The following is a 23244-nucleotide window of genomic DNA, read 5'->3' as shown; positions in this document are numbered from 1 at the left end:
TTCTAATTGAACTTGATGGAATACAGCTGAGGATCAAAGGTTGGCAAAATCTGGTGACATAGCAGTTTCAGCTCCTGTCACAGTCACAAAGGGAGGATTCTTTCTCTTTTCACCCCTGTCTATTCACTTGTTGTCTTTATAGCTGTGGACAGCCAGGCTTCCACTGCACTGCTAAGCACAATGGAGTCAGTGCTTTACAATAACAACCTCCTGCCAAAAGCACAAAAAACAAGGCAGGAGAAAAGCTCAGTGCTCTATTTTGATGAAAGTAACAAGCACAGCTTGTTGTAAATAGGCTTTCTAAAGCCTGAGGCAGCTTTTCTCCCCAGGGGACATGCTTTCTGCATCTCTCCCAGGGCTGCTGTCGCCAAAAGGTTCTCTGTGAGGAAATGGAAGGCACAAATAAATTTCAGTTCTTCTTGAGGAAGGAAATCTTCTCTGACTGGGACGCACTAGGGTTTACCATCCATTAAGATTAGAAATAAGATGCTGTATTTACAATACATAATTTGATACTGACCTTTACTTTGCAGTTTGGATTATAGTCCTGGAGCATGTGCTACATTGTTAGCAAGGTGTTAAGCAAAATTGAGGAAAGAGGTAGCTCCTTGTCTGTCTGAGAGCTTGTCTTCCTGATCCCTGATAACTCGGATGTGTGCTTATTCAAATGAGTTCTGCTCCGGGCACCCTCTTGCAAATCAGATGCCATCCACTCTAGCATTGTCACACAAATTAGAAACGGATGTTTTAGGCAGAGCAAAGGTTCAGAATATGGGCTGCGGTGTTAGTGTCTAGTTACAGCGCCACAGGAAGCTCAGGCCTCACCAGTGTCCCCTCTACCTCACCCACATGTCCTCTATCTGCCACCCACTTTTATAGAGTATTTTTAATAAATCTCTTCAACCCTCTCTCTTCAGTTACCTTTCTCCCCAATGACTATAAGCCCTTCTGATCCTTTCCAATAATAATGGCATTGCCAGCCAATCTCTCTGAAAATGGGTTCAGTGCATACCTAATCCTATTTAATTACTTAGACACACAGGGCTCAGGACACACTCCTGAGGCACAGCCCCTCTGTAAGCATGCCCTGTTTGCCCCATCCACCTCTGCTCATGAATTATGGATGCGTGACTGCGAGGCGAGGGCTGATCATTCGCCTGCTCTGTCATAAGATGGGGGAAAGCCAGAGCTCAGTGTAAATATGGTGTCTGTCTGGGTTTGAGGTGCCCTATTGTGCGTATTAAAAGCTCACCTGTCTCCTCTCAGACCAGAGCGCTGTGGCGCTCACAGTAGGAGGGCCAGGGCTAATCGCACAGGCCTCCAGTGCAGACCGCCGTTATGGCTGACAACCATCATACCTGAAAGCAGGAGAAATTAACAGTAGATGGAAGCTGAAGGCCAGAGAAATGGGCTGAATCTGCTGGCCCATACAGTTGGTTTGTCAGCACAAATGCAGGTTTACTCAGTGAACACAACAACACACTTGTGTGATCAGATGTCAAAATGTGCCCGTACTCCATCTGTTCAGATGTATCGGTAAAAAGACCTGTGCTGACAGGACCATAATAATGAAGACTGTGAAAGCCAAGCTCCGCTGTTTCTAACAAGGATCTGTGAACACTCTACAGCTGCAGTTGAATCCAGTCGCTGTCATAGTGCTCAGCTCTGAGTGTAGAGGCACACTGGATAAATCATGCTGTCCACTCTCTGTGCACTCCGCTGACAGACCTCTGCTCTCACTTCTGTCTATGATATACTACGCTGGCTTTCTTTTTGTGCCGGAGCCTTTTTGGAAATATAATGTTTATTGAGCAGCCTTAATTGGATTTTGTCACAAAATGTTATATATAGTATATGGACTAACCACGTATGGCTCTCTGTAATTGATAATGTCAGCGTCATCTCCTTGCTCAAGGGAAAGAGAGGAAAGATGCCGTGAGTGTCAGCAGTGAAATGGCTGGATGCTGTCTGTCAGGCCCTGAGCTCTGATTTAGCCTGGGTCTCAGTGGCACACACACGTCTCATCTTTATCGCTCCAGATTTTTACCTAATCTATATCTTTACCCCTGGCTTCTCTTCGTAAATCTGCCAAAAATATTTTTGGGATCACACATTGAGATCCCCTTTGGAACAACGCACAAAGACTATAACTAGACCGTCTGATCTATAACGTGGCTCATACAACAAATGGTCACATTTATATAGCGCTTTTCTACCTTCAAGTCACTCACGCTTTACATCAAGGAACTACTACCTTTTTAGAATCAGAATCTGAATGGGGTTTATTGCCATTGTCAGTTAATAGAATTCACAAACTAGGAACTTGCTTTGGCATTAAGGTGCAACATACAACAATGAATAATAATAGTAGCAAAATAAATCAAAAAACTCATGCACAACATTTTTAATTTACAGATAAAATTTAATTGACTTGGGCTGACTATGTACACAATTTACAGTTGGTATGAAAAAAAATGAGCAGTGCTATGAATAGTTATTGGTTTGAATAATAGTTAATGTGGCAGGTATTTATGAGTCCAACAGCAGAGGGAAAGAAACGGTTCTTGTGGGGAGCGGCTCAAATAGTCCATGTTCAGGGTGAGAAGGGTTGGCTGTGATCCGACCTGCCGAACTGGAAGTCTGCAGCCGATCACCTTCTCAGCAGAGCACACAATGCGCTGTAGTCTCTGTTGTCCCTGGCTGTGGCTCCAGCGTTCCACATGGTGATGGAGGAGGTGAGGATGGACTCAACTGCACCATCATCTCCGCTGTCAGATTGGCTTTCCTCTGCTGCCGCAGGAAGTACATCCTCTGCTGGCCCTTCTTGATGAGGGTGGGCTCAAACTTGAGATCCTGAGTGATGCTGGAGCTGAGAAAGTGGAAAAAGTCCACGGTGGTGATGGGGGAGTCTGTCCACTGTCTTCTGGGTTTTGAACTCCAGGTTGTTACCACTGCACCAGGACTCCAGCCGGTCCTCCTCCCTCCTGTAGACGGACTCTGACTCCGAGACTCCGAGATGAGCCCGATGAGGGTGGTGTTGTAAACTTGATCAGTTTTACGGAGTTGTGGCTGGAGGTGCAGCAGTTTGTGTATAGGGAGAAGAGTAGGGTAGAAAGTACGTAGCCTTGTGGAGATCCTGTGGATCCCCTCTGGATTTTTTTTTTTTTTTGTAATTTTTTTTTTTTTTTGTAATTTTTTTTTTTTTTTGTAATTTTTTTTTTTTTGTAATTTTTTTTGCGCCCCCTTCTATGTATCCAAACACTATTTTGGAATTGACAAATAAGTATAACGAAAGGAGAAAATTGAAAAATCGAAAGCAGTGTGTTACGTATTCTGAGAGGAGTTTTTCCAAACTGAAACTGCTGAAGATTTACCTGAGGTCAAGCATGGCCCAAGAACGCCTCACTGGTCTGGCTAAACCATGAGGTTGGTAGTCAGATTTCGTACAATGATGTCATTAATGACTTTGCAGGGAGGAAGGCCAGAAAAACTGCACTGTAACCCTTGATGTAATTAGTTCGTAGTTTTATAGTGTTAGTTTGTAGTTTTCCTTAAATTTGTTTATTTTACATATTATATTGTTTGTATTTATTTGATTATTTAATTATTGCTAATATTGTTATTTGTTTATTGTTTGTTGTTATTACTATTGTTTTTTGCCAGTTGTTTGTTTGTTTTTATTCTTGTTATGCACTTTGCACTCTTGATGCACTTTGTACTCTAAATAAAGTAGTATTTTCCTGTAGAACTGGTCCTTTTTTGGTCGCCTAGGGCACCAAATGTGCTGGGGCCGGCCCTGACTAGTAAATGGATCTAACTGCTCTACCAAGGCAAGAGTCAAGCACTCTACCACTGAGCTACTGCCACCCTAACAGTGTGATCATGTGTAACGTCTGTGTATAAGGGCTGAGGGGAGTAACTATATTTGGCCATAATGCTATACCCACTGTATTTATTGCTTTTTAAGTTACTAAACCTAGTCAATGTTGCCTTTAGTGAAATCTGGTCGGACCTCCTCTGGTGTAGCAAATTAGACAAAGTTGTGATACCTGCAACATCAACATGGCAAGCTACATTATGTTTGGTGGATCTGTCCCTATCAAATACATATTTTCCTGTTTGCACTGACACTTTCTTAATAGCACAGGAATAGGAAACAGATGTCTAAACTAAACATTGATCAAATTGAATGTGGAATATGTAAGCTGTAGCTTTTGATCCATTATACTGCTTACCTGTGTCTTTTGTTTTGTTACAGTGCTGGCCCTGAAAGAACAAAAGCACTAGTACATGAACATCCTAATAACTACTGCTGAGACAAAAACACAGAAGCTGGGTGAACACTGTTTGTTCAAAATACAAAACAATGCATTAGTTAATATATCAAACCTTAGAAACAGTTATGATGATTCAAAGTAGATGCTAGGAACCACCCACACCATATGTCCATTTGCACATATTACCGTTCATCTTATAGTTAGCATTCTCTACAGGTTACATTTATCAATTATGCTGTGGCTTAAAAGCTTTTTCCACCTGAAAACAACTAATTACATGCAATATTAATAAACTAAAGTGATTATTGTACTAAATGAAACTGGACTGCCTCCATCTGTTGAAAAACACTGCCATATTTTTAGAGGGCTCTTCATTTCCACAGGTATCATCGAAAAATTTGGTCTCCACAGCAACGACAGACTTATTACATTTATGCCGCTAATTGCTAACTAGCGCCACAATTGGCTATAATTGCTTTGGGGACACGGCTAACCCCTTGGTTGGTATGCAGCATGCAAGGCTACTACTCTGTTGTTGGGTCGAACAAAGGCCAGAAATGAAAGATGTTTTGGACAAAAACATGCCCCCTGCTTTGTCCTTACTCTAAATATGTGCATAATATTTGTTAAAAGTGGTTGCTGAATGATGATTGATGATATTCTGGTTCAGCAATATGTAGTTAAATAGCTTGTGACGTTTGTTTGTTAATGGGGTAGTAAATAATATGTAAGTATTGCCTCCTCTGATGTTGGCACCATTCAACTCATACCATCAAGTAAAAGAAATAGAAAGTCCTATGTCCTTTTGGTGTGTCTAGTTTTTTGCGGTGGTTTTATGTCAGTGAACAAATACTCAATCAAGTCAAGGAGCAAAACTCAAAAGTACTGACTATAATATTTTTTGCATTTGTATGTATGCTGGGGAGGTTAAGGACCCCTTTATAGCCCTCGTGCTATCTTCGGGTCTAGATGACCCACAGGCGTTAGTAGTAGAACGCCTCCCCTCTCCCTCCACAACATGAACAAGTCTAGTTGTTTTTGTGGGTTTGTTTGTTTGTTTGTTTTGTGTTTGTTTTTGTTCTTTTATTTGTAAAAAATAAATAGTAAAAGGGTAGCACAACTCAATTTAAAACAGTTAAGGTCTGACAAAACACAGGCCAAAGACAGGTATAACAATGTACACAAAACAAAACAAAGTTTTATTTACAATATAGTATTGGGAGCAGATTTAAAGACAGCAGTGGCAATCTCATGGTCAACCACAGAACATGAGAAATGGGGCTCGGGCACTGCGACCCCATGGATGCTACTGGCCCCTCCACAGCCCTGTACACGCCACAAACACCTTTAGAGAGTTGCCAATCAGAGATGCTGAAAACTCCAAAATGACGGCCCAATTAAGGAACAGGACAACACTGCACGAGCTCTGACTCTATGTAATGCCCTTTATACAAGGTACAGCTTTTATTGTCATTAATGTGGTTATTAAAACACCAAATGGCAACAACACATACTGTCCGATGTGCTTTGAGGCCGGGTATGCGTTCACATGTTAGAGTGAGAATGTTTTACTGTGTGTCTGAGCCCGGCCGCTGAGCAAACCCAAACCCCTTTGAAGAGTGAAAAGCTCAAAGGCTGGAGAGGCAATTCGAGAAGTTCACAGGCGCACGGGGGAAATTGCCTTGAACCTTGAGGTGTATGAAAGTGCAATTTGTGTCCCATCTGTTCTGCTTCCCTTCCATTAGGAGGAAGGGTGCTCTGAGGCCACGGGAAGAGAATGCCCTGTGAGGATCTCTGGTGCACACACACAAGTGCTCTTGTGGTTTTCATTTGCTAGACCAGTCATTGCCGTTTCCTCTTTGTATTGTTAGACCTTTGAATGTCATTATCCTGGCCCTATTTCCCAATCCTTAAAAAAAATACAGTATATATATCTATATCTATATCTATCTATCTATCTATATATATATATATATATATATATATATATATATATATATATATGTATATACATAATATATAACTTTCTCTGGACATCAAACAGCTCAGCCAACAAAAAGAGTAACTTAAGATCGTTTTTAATCTTGAGACCTTTCAATGAATTTTGATTTATTTTTTCTAATGATTTTTGATCAATTTTAACCAGGGTTCACAATTTGAAATGTCTGGTGGCTTATTCTCCTCAAAGCTTATATTCACTAAAAGAAAGTGTTATTTTTTTATATTTTTTTACCAGTTTTGTAAAAATGGTTAAATCTCTGAAATGAATGGATGCGGAACAAAGCTCTTTGGGGGATGTTCTTGTACTTGATCTTAAATCTGACTGTCACACTGCTTTAAAAAGGGTCTGACCCTGCTTTTTCAACTTAATTATTTTCATTCTGTACTTTAGAGGTGTTTTAGAGGATTAAAACCAACTCATGGCCCCTTCACATTAGGTATATGTTGTGCCTTTTTGAGACCATTTTTATAACCAAGGAAAAACATACTATTTTGTTGGGTAGACTTGACACTTCAAATATGTCAGTTATGTCAAATAATATAATGTCAATCAACACTAAAATCTCAAGTTTTTTTTTTTTTTTATTGTTACTTTTCTCATATGGAAATTATCACAGATATTGTACAACTGTGAATGAAATTCGACAACTCAACTTTCAGAAATCTGAAATAGTTCCTCACAGCACTGCACTATTTAACTAATAAACTCATATTTTTTGTCTATAATTTCTTCAAGGATTTTCAATTTTGTTGTGCATGTTACTAAGATTACTTGTTGCAAGAGATGTTAACATTTGAGATGTAGCCATTTAAAAGCTGTAAGGTCACAGGTGCAAATACCTCACAACCCATATCCCACTGATATTAGCAAATACTAATGGCACCACTCACAAGAAAAGCTCGTCTCGACAAATTGATTTCCACATGTGAGCGCAGCCCCCAGAGACAACAGCTTCTAAAAAGCCTTTTCTCACACAGAAGGTTGCTAATATGAAGGAAAAGACAAAAATACACATGCAGAAATTGTGATGATTTGCATTAGAAGAGGTTATGGGTTTACGATTAGAAAGCAGAGTGCATACAATTGCTATTGCCAACTGTGAAACAAATGGCATCTATACTGAATAATTGAGTCTGGGCGAGAGATGTGTGATTTGCACACAAAGACTGACTGACAGATCGAGAGAAAGAAGAGGCAGCCAACCTTTAACAGCACTGCCAGAAAAGACAGTAAATGGCAAGTTAGATTAATAGATTGGCAAGGTCTCACAGTAGATGGGATAATAATTCACCAGGCAAAAGAAAGGCAGCGTTTTAGAGGTCATAGTTGAGCTGGGAAGAATGATGACGATAGAAATATGAATATTAAATAATGTAGCCGGATCCTCTCTTGAAACAAAAGAAGATTTAGAGCTGTGGGGGAGTCAAAGGTTGAAGGCAGCGGTGGCGCAACATAGAAATGAGCCAGGTTGAATGAACTGAAGCATGATGAAGGTAAAGAATGATGCGGTGTGCCAAGTCCGACAGAGGTCAAAGCCTTGTTAAAATCCAGTCCAGCATCCACAAAACAAGTGTTCACCTCTGCCTAAGTCTGCAGACCTTTTTTAACCACTATGCCACATGTAAATGAACACCTGGATTTGACTAAAAGCTCATTCACTGCCTCCTTTTTACACCAAATCACTCTGAAAGTCAATTATGTAACGCTGGAATAGGAAACGGGCTATTTAATTTTACAAAGCCACCTCTAACACGGGCTAATTGCATGCTGCTTATTTCGGCTGGTTGCATCCCTCGTGAGGTGACTGCATGTTTAAAATCTTTGCCCTTGCTTTCCAGAGTTTTCTCTGATCTTGTTCATACTGTGTGCTTTGAGCTCCGAAGTCCTGCTGGGATTGTTAACGAGCTTCCAACACAGGCGTTTAACCTGCTTGATCATTTGGTGTCCAAAGTCTTCATTTTTACTAGTATTTTGCCATCGAGATGTATGTATGTCTGCTTATCCTTTTTCATCTGACCATACTGTAATTATTGTACTTTCAGAAGTGTTAATGTTCCTTGTAAAAATGTCTTTGTATTTCCAGATAATGACTCCGTGGCATCAACAGCACTTTGTTTGGCTTTAAGTAATTGGACTTGGTATCCAATGAGACAGATCGCAGTGCGCAGTGATTACTTTCAGGAGAAGCAGTGCTCAAGTATTGTGGAGAGGTTGTCTCTAATGTGATTAGCTGTCTGTTTTTCAAATTAAACACAAGCCAACAATGGAACTAGGGACAAACTATATGCCATTGTCCTCCCTGTGGATGTATCCACAGATTCTTAGTTTATAGGATTTGTTCCACCTTTGTTTGTGAAACTTAAGAGTAGAATCAGTCATAGAAACAGGCCTGAAGTTTGTGTACAATCCCTTGTAATATATATTAAGCCCGCTGTTTGAATCAATAAAAACACAATTGAATTAGATTAGGCTCTACTAGTCCAGACTCAAACACTCATCACTGAGAATTGCCAGTAATGACTACATCAACACTAAAATGAGGTATAGCACATGGAATTTTACACTGCTGTTTTTCAAAACTAGAAGAACAAAAGAGTCTAAACGTGTAAGGGCACTGAGTCAACATTATGTGTGTTTGAGGAGTAGGTGCCTCAAACGTGGCTTGGGGGAGCTGTCAGGATTGATAGTGCTCTATCACTTGTGAGCGGAGGTGCAAAATTGGGGCGAGTTGAGCAGTGCGCAGAGCAGAGGATGATGGTCCCTTTGTCCACTGGAGCCTGAATGACTGAGATGGAGGAACATGCTCAACCAACTGCTGAATGACATTAAATGAGAAAATGAGAAAATCCCACCTCTTCAATATGCAATAAATGTAATTGTATAGTATCTGACTGTGGAATAACAGTAAGATATTGTGGTAAAGGAGTATTAATTGGCATGTTTTAGGATGATCACAGATATGTTGAAATGAGCATGTAAAATACTTTCAAAATTTGAAAAAGCCCATCATGCAGTTTCATCATGAAATAATAGTGTCCATCATCACCACACCAACAAACAAACAACTCTTTCTACTTCAGGAAGGCTCCTCCCAATGGGCGGGTCTTACCACAGAACAGTATCAATATCGGAGTTCTCGATCTAAATTCTTTTATTGACAATGACTCTTGGATGAGAGTCGAAACGTCTATTTTTTCAAACTGAGTCCAGATGACTACAACTGAAGCTTTTTCTACTACACACCAACAAGACAACATGACATTTTAACTGCCTTCCCCTTTCTGCTTTCATCTATTGTGTCACTGCAGTGAAGCAGAACTGTGAGGCTGTGAAATCAGTTTGTGCTGAAATAACAGTCCCATCCCTAACTGTTGTAAGTCATATCAGAGATCCTCACATTTAATGCTGTGTTCCTTCTGTGTCTATGTCCTGTGCATTGGCTTTAAAGGGGCCTCCTTCCCTAGCTTGAAGTGTATTGAATGGCCTGGCCTCACCTGTCACTCACACCAGTGGACACCTTACAGTGCTTTGTGTACAAAGAGGTCTGTATGACATGTGAGGCTCTCCAACAACAGGAAGATGGCTGTGTTTCTGGCAGACCTGCCCAAAGCAGCTGCTCTTTCAAAGGATGGAACAAAGCAAGCTAACACTGTCACTTGACACTTTGACAACATAATGAGATTAGAGGATATTAATTGTTTTATTTTAGTTTTAAAGTTGCCACAACATAAGCATCTTTTATGCTCTTTGTTGTGTTATTTTTAATCAAAGTTGCACAAAGTCAAGTATGCGTTGGACCCAGTGCTGCAAGATGTCTCTTTTTAATTGTCTGTTTGCCAAGAACCAACGTTTTGTAAGCCTTGCTCCACAGTCTATATGGTGCAATAGAGGACGCAGCTCAGTTCCTGTAAAGATGGGAGGTTGCCAGCTGCCAGAGAAGAGACAGACCGATGTTGTAAAGAGAGCAAAGTTGAGCAGTAACTTTGGCTGCTCTGCCCTCTGATCTTTGTCCTGCCGCTTCCTGTCTCCACAGCATTTGGCTCTCAGCGCAAAGTCTCCAGAGACACAGCAATCACACTTATTTACTATATTACAAATGACACATATGCCAATCCTTCAACAAAGATGTCCAACAGTCCAATCGAAGGCCAGCTTTGTTAAAGATAACTAAACTCCTCCGCACATCAGAGCTAATTTTGCTTGATGGATGAAGCTTGAGGCCCTTTGCCAACTGCTGTCAGTGCTGTGATCTTTTTTATTGCCTCTGTCAAAGACATTTAACACAGTGGCCCGTCGGAGAGTCACCCTGGCATAGCTCACTGCAACATAATCTCCTCTTATCAAGTTTTTTCATCTAACGCCTTATTCTGTCTGATCCTTTAGGCCCTTGCTCCATCATCTCCTACCACATCTGTGTGCCCCTCACTCCTCCCCCGTGTCCTCTAACCACTTGACACCTTTTCAGATTCATCCCCATCAGTTGGCAGACAGCATGCATTTCACTCCGGGGGCACAATGCAGCGATCCTCACCAATCAATGGCAGATAAATCAATGCTATCTCTATTTCCATGCCTCTGCCGCTATTGATTTTTTGCCCTGTTACTTTGCTGTTTGTGGAGACTTGAACTTTGCTCAATTTAACCGAGTTCACTTTGAGGAACAAATCGTAGCAGCGCACGTCTCTCAGTTTTGAAGGGAGACTGATGTTAGCTCCGGGAATGAGGGTATACTGTTTCCTTTAAACTTTATTTATGAGAAGCTCCAACCAAACTGAAGTGCTTTTTACAGGAGCTGGGCTTAAAGGCAACTTGAAACCATTATTGGCCAAGGGCTTGATAGTGCACTCAACAAAAATACGTCATTTTAAACTAGAGATCATATTCTGTAGGAAAAGCGTGTTATAGTGGGATGCTTATACCACTCTGGCATAACATCATAACCACTGACAGGCGATGTGAGAGTGTCGTGGTGATTGGTGTGGGTCAGTGTGCTCTTAAACTGGATATCTTTTGGAAAAGTTGCAGGGGATTTGGCAGAGGTCACTGTAAAACACTCCTTGTTCTTCACTTCTATACTCAAACTACTTAGTTTAAAGTGGTATTGCTGGTTCAGATGTGCACCGAGCATCCCAGTTTTGTTTAGTACGGGGCTCTATTGTAGCCATGCACTAACAACATCACAACCGACATTAACAGGCAGTTACTCTTAATGCTATGCCTGATTGGTCTTTAGGTTTCTTGGCAGCACAGTATATTCTCATATCCAATCTCCTGGCTTCTCACTTTGAATCGCCTCTGGAAAATGCAAGACATATTATTTTGAAAAGTGGCATTTCATATAGCCCACGGAAAATTATCCACTGTGATATTTTCTGTGCCTTTCCCATAAATAATTCATTGTTTTTATGTGCCCTCATGCTGCTTGGGGGATTGCAACAGCTGAGTGTTTTCAGAATGTATTTATGTCCAATCTCCAGTGTATTGGGCGTGCGCTAATCAAACCTCGGTAAACATCCCTCGAATGTTTGTTGAGTCATCTGCTTATCAGCTAATCAAATGGCTCATTTGCCTGCCTGCCTCATCTGCGCTTTGCACTGCTTTGGGTATTTTTCAATTATTTGTTGGTCCGTTTGATTAACTATGCCACACAGTGTAAAGCTGATAAGATTGAGCTCTGCAGGCTTTTAATGTATGCTTCACAGGCCAATTCAGCTGTGCAGCTAGTTGGTCTGTGCTCTAAAAATGCTGAAACAATGACATAAATGTGTAAGTCAGAGAGAGTATTTCAAAGGCAGAAGACAGGACAGCGACATGGAGCTGCCAGGGATTGGTGAGCGATCAGATAGGGCAGAATTGATGACCTGGCGCAGGATGGATTTCTTGGAGCGGCCTGCCAGACCGAGGTAATACTTTCAGGCTCTTATCAGCGCTGGCATAAGCTGAGTGCTGCATCACCCACTTCCCAGCGTCAGCTTATTATGAGAGTCCATGATGTGTGATTGCTTGTACTGCCTTTGTGTATCCTGGCTCCAAGTACACACACTCCAAAAGAACTCAAGAACTTCAGCCATGGTGGACTGTGTGCTGATGTCTTATTTGGTAAAAGAAACGTTTGTGAAAAAAGTTCTAATAGGCAATGTCATACATTGTCAAAGAAGAAGTTTCAACACGAACATGCCACGTGAAATTTGGATTTTGGTGGTGGGTACAAGTTTGAAAAATGTGATGAATTGAAGTAAGCTTAAATTAAGGGTAAGTTTATGAAAAGTTTGAGTTGAACTTATTGGGGAATTGTCTGAGGGTCTGATAAAAAATGCCTAAAAACTAAATATATCTTTTGTAGAGGCAGAGGTCCTCAAATGATCAATTGTAAACAGGAAGCTGAAGCCCGTAAATACATGGACTTATATCTAGGGTGACCAGACGTCTCTATTTACCTGAGACAGTCCAACAGCAGATGTATACAAAACCATTGATTTGTCACAGTTTTATACAAGACATGTTCCAGTTGTCCTGGTTTTTGACCACTTTGATACCTACCTTTAGTAAAAAAGTGTGAATATAGTGAATATAAGTGAAAATATAGTCGTTTCCCACACAACACACAATTTTTTTTTCAGTTCCACTGATTGAAGTCTCTTTGATTATATATGACCCACAACAGAGCCATGAAAGAGGTGTGAATAAACCAAGACTGGACTGAGTGCATAAAAATGTACTGAATTACTCACGCTTATTACAATTTTATTATTACCCCAGATCCTAACCCGGGTGTGTCAGTTTTTAATTTTGATATTCTGGTCACCCTAATCTATATCCATTCAAGACATGGACAAAAGGGTTTTGAAGTGAAGAGGAAACTTTTTATTCTGCAAAAGAAAAACCCTAACCCTTTTTTTGGGTAAAAAAAAGAAGAAAAAGATAAGATCCATAACCTTGAGCTACACCTAGAATAATAATAGACATGAATGACCACACATACTTATCTTTTTCCTGTCACATCATCAAACCATTTTTACCCCCTTATTTTGCTTCCGCGAACAAACAACGTGGTTTCAGACGCACAGACGCCGATCATCTCTATGGTAACAGCCTTCACTTAGACATGATTGGCCAACCCGTGGGAATGTTTCTATTCCCCGAGCGCGCTGATTGGTCGGTGGGCGGTCTGCGCGAGCTGACAGTCTGCAGCGTTCCGGGTTATTGTCAGTCTCGGCAGCTCAGCGCGAGGGCAGGACCGCATCCCGGAGCTGGCCGCTGGAGCTAGCTGCTCACATCATTGTCCACTTATCCGAACAACGAGCCCAGAGTGTCGGAGTTGCTCCTGTCGAGCTCCACGCCAGCCTCAGTGCATCACCCCGGGTCCAGGCGTCTCTGCGGGCCGCTGACACCACGGAGAGGAAAGTGCGGAGCCAGGAGGAAGAAGCTACTCCGGGATTTTTACTTGAGGATTTCACAGGCTCTGGCCCAGCTTTGGTTTCAGGGTACAGTCACTACTCCGCGTCTTTTATGTCAAATGCGGTTTATCTCATCTGACAAAGCAGATGGGCCACTTATCCGTGCGTAAAAGCTGGGCTTTTGGAATATTATTGAAGAAGATCCCAAAGACCTTTCACTTTCTTCCTGAGATGAAGACCGTGCGCGCACCGAGAGAGATCTGAAATTACGGACTCGCACTTGTGCCCTCGTCACAAATTGGGAACCAAATGTAGACAAAAAAGGCAAAGCTTATTAACTTTGCATGCGAGGCTATAGTGGAATCTAATTCGCAGGTTTCCAGTTCCATTTGCATATCACCGGAAAAGGAGAATAAACTTGATCAACGTTTGATTCAAACCCTTTGGATTGTAGAATGCATCTCCTTTAATCTGGACCACACAATATGAGGCAGAGGGATCAGTGAACGCTCCCACCTGCATGGAGTTTTAGCCTGCACCACGGAGCAATTTATGGTAAATCTTCTATTAATATTTGATTGTCTTTTTAATCAAACGGTTTTTGAGTTTTGACCATGAAACATGTGGCGTCAGAATCGACCCTTTGGTGAACGAGCTCTAGACGATGAAGCGCCTGATATTCCCATGATGTTGTTCTCTTAATGATGCCTCGGATTTAACGTCTTTGTCAGTCTGAGTGACCCACACTAAAGGAAGTGTTGTAAAATCGACTTGTTAGAGCTCCTCTCGCATGGCAATAGGAACTGTTTAGTCTTTTCAAGTACGGCGTGCAATGAAACGTATTGTCGCGGGGATTGCACCGCAGGCACAGCCCGGCACCAGCAGAGTGCGGCTACAAGGGGAAAGGCGTGATTGTCTCTAGTAGCGTCGCTTCCGCGCGTCGCTTCTGTGGGGGTCGTTTATTGTCTGCTACAATTAGTGAATTCTCTCTCCGGAGTGTTAATGACTTGAACGGTCCGTATGGCACGCTGCACGTCGCGATTAAAACTCACGAGGACGTGTGCGCAAAGTGGTTCAACTTTTGCCTTTGTTCTGGGATCAGTGACGATGTTTGGGCTTAACGACGTGAATTGTCCTGCACATTTGTCTTGTGCTGCGGAGATAATCTAAGTCTGACCGTGTAGAGTCCGTTTGAAGATAAAGTCGAGGTGGTTGAACTTTGTGCTGGTGCTTGCTGAGGTGCATTTAGCGCCATCTCTTTTGCTGCACGTAAATGAGGCTGCACATTATGCTGAGTGAGCAGTAAAGCTGCACAGTATGTTTTATCATTAGACTACAAGCATCCTCAGAATTCATCTTTCTCTACAGCCCAGTCGCTCTCCCCAGGCAGCAGCAGACGGGCAGCTTACTGAATGTAATATGGGCTCCTACAGCAGCCCAGGCGCCCCCACAGTAAGGGCACCTGCCATAGAGCCTCCATGGCTCTATTGAATAAAACATCCAGTGATGTATGAGGCAGGGGCTGCACCCGAGGGGGCAGAACTGCCTCATTTACTTCTTCCACTCTGCGCCTATGACCTGCTGAGCAAATTGTGCTCATATTAGCTCTGCGGCTGCTCCTCACCTAAACAAATAGTCTACCCAGCATAATGCTTGCCTTAACTCAACATGAAGGTTGGACAAGTCGGGGAGAACTGCACAGTGAAAGGCTTTAATATCTGGGTCAGTGAATTATGTTTTAGAGTTCTTATTTAGCCTTTTCTCCTTTTTGTTTTCTTTTCTTCTTTTAAATTGTTCTCTAAAAAGTTAGACCTTTGACTGAGTTTTGTACTCTACTCACATCTCATCTAGTCTATGAAAGGTAAAGTATCCACATAAAGCTATGTATATTTCTTATACACCTTGTGTTGTTTCATGGATGCTCTTCCGATAATCCATTTCAGAGAGAACTCTTAAACACAGTATTTTACTGCTGTGAGTCTATTGAACAGATCAGATCACTTTTTCTTATTAAAGTTCCTGTCTGAAGGGGCTCAGCTCATGAATACTGAAGTTTAATTTCCTGTAGCATGTATTAATCTTTTTTAATCCCTGTTTAAATTGTCTCCACGCCTTCCTCAGGCAGGAGCAAAATTTAGCTCGTAATATGCTGGTTTGAGTTAAACTCATAACCCCTGATGTGGTAAAATCTTTAGAAGATTATACATTTTTTAGTATTGAAATGGTAGTTTTTAAGTTACATTGTAGACTATGATTATGAAAACACATTTTTTATTCATTAGAACATTATCGGTTTTCTTCCTCCTGTCAAGATATTTGAAAAACTCGCCCAGAGTTTTATTTATTTTTTTATTCAAAAGCATCTACAAATACAGCTCATTAGATGTTTGATCAAACTTCTCATTCGAGTAAGGAGTCACTTTTTAATATTTTTCATATACTACAAAGGATGTAGCCTTTTCTGTTCATAGCAAATCAACCTGATATTCCCTTAAATTCCTGTCTGTATGTTACTTGTCCGTGTGTGTTTTCTCTTGGCCATCAGCACCCAGCATCATGAAGCAGTTAGCCTTGTTTCATGTCAGGTGGTTTTAGTGACCCCCAGGTCACACTTGTAAAAGAGGTTTTGATCTCAATGGGTTTCTCATCTGGTTAAATAAAAGTTGATAAATAAATAAATTGGTGAAAAAGTAAAAACTTTCTGACAACTGACAGTAACGCACTGTATGGTACACAGCAAGTATCTGATGTATTGTACAATAACATTTGTGAGATGTAAACCAACATGTTAAAATTTAAATAGTTGCTTGTTAAACAAGTGTTTCCAGAGGCAGAGCTGTGTGATGTAGAGTTGCTGATGTTCGTCACCTGTGTTATCAGAACAAGAACATGCATGTAGGTTCTGCATATTACAGAAAGCACACGTTTCTGTGGCTGCAAAGCTTCATATTTAGTTAGCGTGCTGTGTTTATGTGACAGCCAGTGTCCGCTCCTCAAACAAACCGGTTTTGACCAGCCACTTACTGACATGACATGCTGCCACCATCTCCACCTCCCACTCAGCCTCTTAAACTACTGTCGACTTCACGTTACCTCTTGTTTAATGTATAGCCTTGCATTATAACTGGTTAGGGTCCATTTTCCCCCTTGGATACATAGTAAACATGAGTGTCTGTGTAGTTAATGAGTAATGCACTGTTATGACGAGCACTAAGCGGTTTATAGTTGGCTTTGATCCAGCTGGAAAAGTGAAGAAAGGAGACATGCTTTTTTTCTTCTTCACCCAAACAGTTCTTGGACGGAGACTTGAAGAAGAATAAAGCAAATTTGACAAGCTTTCCAACAGCAAATTTGCTCCCCTTAAAAACAATGCCGCTCTTGCCTTCCTCATGGTCACATTGATTTGTTCTGGGTGACAGTGCAGGCTGCTGTGAAATCACCCCAGCGCCATTGATCTGAAGTAGAGGTGGAGGCGGCCGAGAGGGAGAGCGAGGCTGGCGACACAGAGTAACACAGGAAAATTCTCTGTGCCCTCTCCAACCTGAAGCTGTAATAAAACCAAGGCAGTGCTTACTATCTGATCAGCCCTCTGCTCCAGCCACAACCAGCAGCCTCGCCAGCACTTTGATTTATTCTGTAGACCCGTATATGCACTGTTTGATTTGCTATTGTGCCGGCCATGTTTCATATTATCAGCTGAACTCTTTATTGCTACTGTTTTCCATGCCAGAAGCAAGGTTTTTTTTTTTTTATCTCATGCAGGCCTCTGATTAATCTCTCCCTCTATGCCGCTGTACTTTAATCTTGAATGGGAGATATCTGATTCTCCTCGGCTATTGAGGAAGATCAAACTTTAATGGAACAAGGAACCGCACATCATCCTAATCTCTATCTCCTGCATTTTGGTCGACTGCTCTCCCTCGGGCTTTGTAGCTTTCAGCAGAAGCAGGAAATACATCAGACAGATAAGACGTTTTCTCTTCATGCTTAGGTAATTTATTCCCTGTTGACAATAAGCAGCACTTACATCTTTGCTGTTTGATTACCTGATTGGAGGGACTGGGCAGTAGCATGGGATTAGGCTGGTTCACACTCGCCTGTCTTTAGACACATGTGGGAAACTTTAATTGGGGCTTGTGATGAGGTCAGGATATGTGCCAGCCTTGTCCGTGTTTATTGACATTTAATAGATGAACCATGAGTAGCCTGCGTCATCTGACTAAAAAGCCTCAGGAGAGTCCTAACAGAAGTACAGGCCTATCAAGGTTCATTGCATTTGTTTATCCAACTGTCTGTGCAAGAATTGGCTATCGACTGTAGTTTCTCAATTCAATTCTTCCATATCATTGAATAACAATGCACGTAATGGTGACCACTTCCCTCACACTCACTGTCTGGCTGCATATTGTTGCAAATGGAAAACACTTATGGGGTGTCACACCTACCCAGATGGTTTGTGTCTGTGACAAAAAGAGGCTATTACCCAATCCTAAGGTGGCTGCTGTGAGGTAATGAAATTTTCACTGACTGGAGAAAACAATGTTGTCTCGTCCGGATAGTAATTGCACAAGCCACATCACCATTTTCCTGAGTTCAGCGCTAATGCTACACCATTCAATAAAACGGGAGATTTTATCATTTATTGCTAGCCCTGTCAGCATTTGCCGGAGTAAGCAGAAGAGTTGCAGATAAAACTCATTCTGTTTGTGGAATTTTAACCAGTCCTATTTACAATAGCCGCAATCTATGCATCCCATAGGTAAACCATTATTGTTCTATTTGTACTTTGACTATAAAGCCTCCATTTCCTCAGTTTAAATAGAGGAAATGCATAGAATCTTTTCAGGTCCCTGTTATTATTTCCATCATGAAAGAGTTAGACATCTGTAGGATATTGTGCCCTATGGCCAAAGATCTTAGTGTGCCTGGCTAGGCTCACACATAAAAACATAGGAGCGCTGACATGAGGACATATATGAACACACACACGGCGACACACACACTGCTCTGTTTTATTACCTCCTGCCTGCTGCTGGAATTGCTTTCCTCCCTTGAGTGAGCCAGGCAAAGCCGGCTTTATTGTGTTAACCTATTTGTGTGTCAAGAGCGATTGCTGCGTTCTTTATCTCTGTTTGTATTCGGACGGAGAGACGGAGGGGCAAGCGAGGGAAAGTGGCGGAGGAGAGAGAGGGTTAGTACCAGGCCAGGCCAGACACTGAAGTTCAAGCAATGGATGCTCAAAGATATGTTCCCATGTCAGACTTGTATGCCGGAATTTTATATAATTGTAATATTTTGATAATTATGTATATAAAGTATTTTGTGTATAATAATAATAATAATAACAACAATAACAATAATAATAATAACAACAATAATAATAATAATCTTGTTAAGAGTGGGGCGTCTGTAATCACTATACTGTGTGATCACAGTGTCTATGGTTTCTTTATCGTTTCCAGGATTACATTGAAGGCATTATTGTCCCACTACAACCTGACCTGCACTCTGCTCAGATTGTTGCTTTCAAATGTATATTTTGAGGGACAAAAGATGACTTGAAGATTTTTCCTTGTATGCTCTTAGTTTTATTAACATTTTTATGGAGTTGAACAAATTGCTGACCTCTGTGGCATAATGGATTGGCTGACTGGCTCCTGATGTGTGAGATTTTTAAGCAGAGGAGATTGGCATCAATCCAAGCTGTTGAACTAGTGATTTACCATGTCTTTGTACAGCAAGTGACAGCATTTAATATAGCTAAGTTTAAAGTGTGTGTGTGTGTGCGTGCGTGTGTGTACGTACGTACTGAATACTCTCATCCATCATGTAAATCTTTATAAAAGAGAGTATTTGTTGTGTTAAAAAAAGTATTTGCTCTGTTAAATATTTACCCATCTGTGCAATCCTGTTCTGTGCCATCTTTCCTTATCCATGCACCACTGCAAAAAGTGACAGCTTTGCATGTCCTGGGAACTTCCTCCAGTAAACCCCTCCTCATTTCTGTGGCATGCTTCTGTGGCTGCATGTATAGAACAGCTGCCCAGCTGTCAGTGTAGTCAGTCAGTGGGTCCCAAGGCAACATCTGTAGATCTGAACTCACTGGGGCGTTCTGCCACTCTCCGTGTCCCAAACAATCTGTAGTCTACAGGTCCCTGAGCTCTGTGGTCGCCATGGTCACATCAGCCCTGTGTCACTGCGCTAATTGAATTTGATCAGGTCTTTTGTCTGAACTCTAACTTTAGTCATTTTACCAACAATGATTTGTGTAAACACTTTAAGCCAAGAGTACATTTAGACAACATGTACCATTAGCGCTGCCATTAAAAGTAATCTGGCCATGCTTGGATATCTCTGTGTGTATGTGTGTGTTAATAACATCCCAGCAAGTGAGGTGCAATGGCCCGGAACTGACAGGAACCCACTGGGAGAGAGTCTCCTTGATGTGCCCCCCACTGCCAGCCCCGGGCCCTCCCTCCCTGCTGGCACAGACACTGGGGCATAGAGCTGCATGAGCCCGTCCCTCTGTCAGCCTCAAACCAGGATCAGGGACTTCATTGGAGCCTCTCCAGGGACAAGCCCAGGAGAGCAGACAGAAAGCAGCTGTTCACTGTTTTTCTCACACTGCTGGAGTTTGCTCTTGTGTTTTAGCCTACTCCTGTCTTCTCTCAGGCTGTCATTAGCTCCTGACATGTTCACAGCATTAACATACACATGGACTTGGCACCAAAATCCCACCCAGACTTTTGTCTGTCATTAGTGTTTAAGAAACTCTCTGGACAAGTTCTTCATCAGTCCTCTTGATAAGTAAGAGCCTCTCGGGCACACAAACAGCTGCAGTCTATACCAGCTCTAGGCAAAGTTTGATGGATCCTGTTTACTGGAGCCAAGAGAACACTTGGGTATCTCAAATTAAGTGTCACTTAAGGCTTCTCTTTTAGTCAGCTCTCCATTTTGTTTCCCCATTTCTAGTGACAGCACTGTGCTACCAATTGGAACAACGACTGAGAGAAAGACATTTGTTGATAATACATTCTGCCATAATTGAGCGGTGAGCTACCAACTGCAGGCAAAATAAAATGCATTTTGTTGCACTAAAAACTTTCTAACAGTGATTTACACTCAAACAGAAACAAGCAAATTGCCCACTCATCCACAAATGCAGACAAATAATCTCTTATTTTCCTTATTTTTTTCCAATTAATGTTTTAACCAAGGGCCAAACCCTATGGTTTTGTTTGCGGAAAACTGAGAAGTACTTGTGAAACCACTCCGAAATGTTAAAAAGGGGATCATGTATCCCCTAAACAGGCAATTTAAGCAAGTGTACCTGGACAGCTCGTAGACACCTCCTGATCACTCTCCAGTCTAGCAGCATATTTGTCCTTTCTCCAAAATAAGCTGTGGTTATTATCTCAATTTTTCCTTTCTTGATGGATAATCCACAGTAGGTTAACATTTCAAATCACTGAGATGAAAGAATTACTTTATTTCATGTTCCTGTGTTTGTGTGAAGATCGCACAGACGTGTCACAGAACTGTCCTTGTACAAATGTATTTTTGTTGTTATTTCTATGTCGTGTAAAATGTGTCTCCTTTTGAAAAAGCTCTCCATGCTGATTTCAAAGAAGGTAAACATTTTCTAAAATTTAGAATTTAAGATTAGGTGTGTTTTGGCATACTCTGGCATACTCTGGCATACTCTGTCCATGTACTCTGTGTCTATGTGCTGGCCTTTGGAAGTTCAGTGAGGCAGCAAGGCATCTAATTGACTCATGTTGAGCTATGTGATATTCAGACTGCTGGTGAATGGATATACTTCCCATTTAGGTGAATAAGTGTCTAGGAGCCAGCTGTCAGCTTATCAGCTATTTATAGTAAAAATGCTACACTTAAATGTGCCCTATTGGTTTTGGAGCTAGGAGAATTTGACCATAGGGATAAGAAACAATTTCCACAAAACCAGACTTGACACGCGATTTGGACGTAAGTTATAATAAATACGTTGTACTATTCAGTTTGCAATTTTGCCCTCACTATTTTTTATTGATCAAATTTTATATTTCATTGTAGCACTGCTTCTTGGAACTACTGCTTCTCAACTTGTCCAAGGCAAATCTACCGGTAAACAAAAAATCTTTTCAAGACCATTTTCCACACAGTCTTGTGGCAATTTCATCTTGTGATATCTTGTGGCACAAGCTCTTGACAAACCCTATCTGACCACGAAGTCGGATTGAAATATTATTTACACAAATGGATGTGTGTTCAGGAAATTAGTCCAATTATTCATATTTTTTCTTTCTTTGTGTGTTTTAAGTCAATATAGTGTCTTTTGTATTTCTAAAATAACAAAGAAAAAATATATATTAATGATCTAATCTAACTGTCAAAAGTCTAAATGCTCACATGCCACTTCCAGCTGACTCCGTTCAAAATGCTGTGGAATAGTATAGTCTGGAAGTATGTACGACTCTCTCTCTCCCACCGGACAGCACTCTTGACCTGCTGCCCCATTGTCTTCCAGCTGGTTTGGATGGGGAGCCGCCTCTGCCGCTGCGATCCTTCACTCAATAGCCCTCCATCTGTTGACTGTGTGACTCTGGGTTACAGGGAGGGATTGCTCTCCGTTGTGTAGGGTGTGAAAGGGACACTCTCGGGGGGTAGTTCGTGCTGGATGCCCCTCGCTCACACCCCACCTGCCATCCGTCCTGCACAGCCAGCTGGGTGTGTGGGGATGAGAGGCCCGCATTGTGCTTGTTCACAGGCCCCTAGGCAACAGGGTCACCTTGTCCCGAAACAAATGGTGCCCTCAGTGGGATTGTTGGCACTGTGTGTGCATGTGTGTGGAGGGGGAGTGAGGATTTGACTATAAGAATGCATCATCAGGAAGAGGGCAGAGGCCTTGGCTGTGAGGACATTTATCTAACATCTCTGCCTTTCACATCAAACTTGCATTCAGTGCAAGCCGTCTGTGTCCGTCTTTCAAAGGCCATCGCTGATAGAGGCTCACACTGGGCTGCTATACAGGTCAAACTGCTTTCAGTGACCAACAAAGCTGCTTCTGCTATTTTGTATTGTTTTGTTTAGTTCAGATGGAACAAACTGCTTTGAAACCCTACCCCTGTTTTGTCTTGGGTGAGTGTATGTTCCTATCTCTTAAACTAAGCATTAGAGTGGAACTGGAAGCCTAAGCCCTGCCTCATCTGTAGTTCATCCTCTTTAACCAAAGCTTTATGAATAATAACAAAGTTGGGCTGTTTGGACAGCTGCTCCACCTTCAGTAGTTAAAGCTAAAATGCCAGCCTCATGCCCTCTGTGTCTGTGTGGGAATGGAATATCTGCTATTTCCTCAGCCTCAGGACCAGGACCAGATGTACAAAGAAAAAAAACAACTGCACATTTTAGGGTGGTGTTGTTAATGATCAACTCTTTCTTCCCTGCTTCTTGTTCTTAAGTGCTCTGCCTTTTAACTATATTTTGAGTTGTTTATGATGACACGTCATAGACAGATGTTTCAGCTCACCCCCTTCTCTACTTTAGTAGTCCTCAGGTCCCTCTGCCTATG

General features: G+C 41.7%; 1 protein-coding gene across 1 annotated transcript in view; it reads left to right on the top strand.

Moving 5' to 3' along the window:
- The first annotated feature begins 13493 nt into the window (after nucleotides 1-13493).
- The window catches only part of fam222aa (family with sequence similarity 222 member Aa), a 34692-nt gene continuing 24941 nt past the window's right edge, over nucleotides 13494-23244 (top strand). Inside the window, exon 1 of the mRNA XM_072434225.1 lies at nucleotides 13494-14231. The gene's annotated coding sequence lies outside the window, so the exon portion shown is untranslated. The remainder of the gene's footprint in view (nucleotides 14232-23244) is intronic.

Source organism: Eucyclogobius newberryi, unplaced genomic scaffold (genome assembly GCF_026437365.1).
Source record: "Eucyclogobius newberryi isolate DKJ021-1_F unplaced genomic scaffold, fEucNew1.0.hap1 SCAF_6, whole genome shotgun sequence".
NCBI classification, from domain to species: Eukaryota; Metazoa; Chordata; class Actinopteri; order Gobiiformes; family Gobiidae; genus Eucyclogobius; species Eucyclogobius newberryi.
Note: the sequence above shows the minus strand (reverse complement) of the source record. Positions and strands in the feature narration are given on the sequence as shown.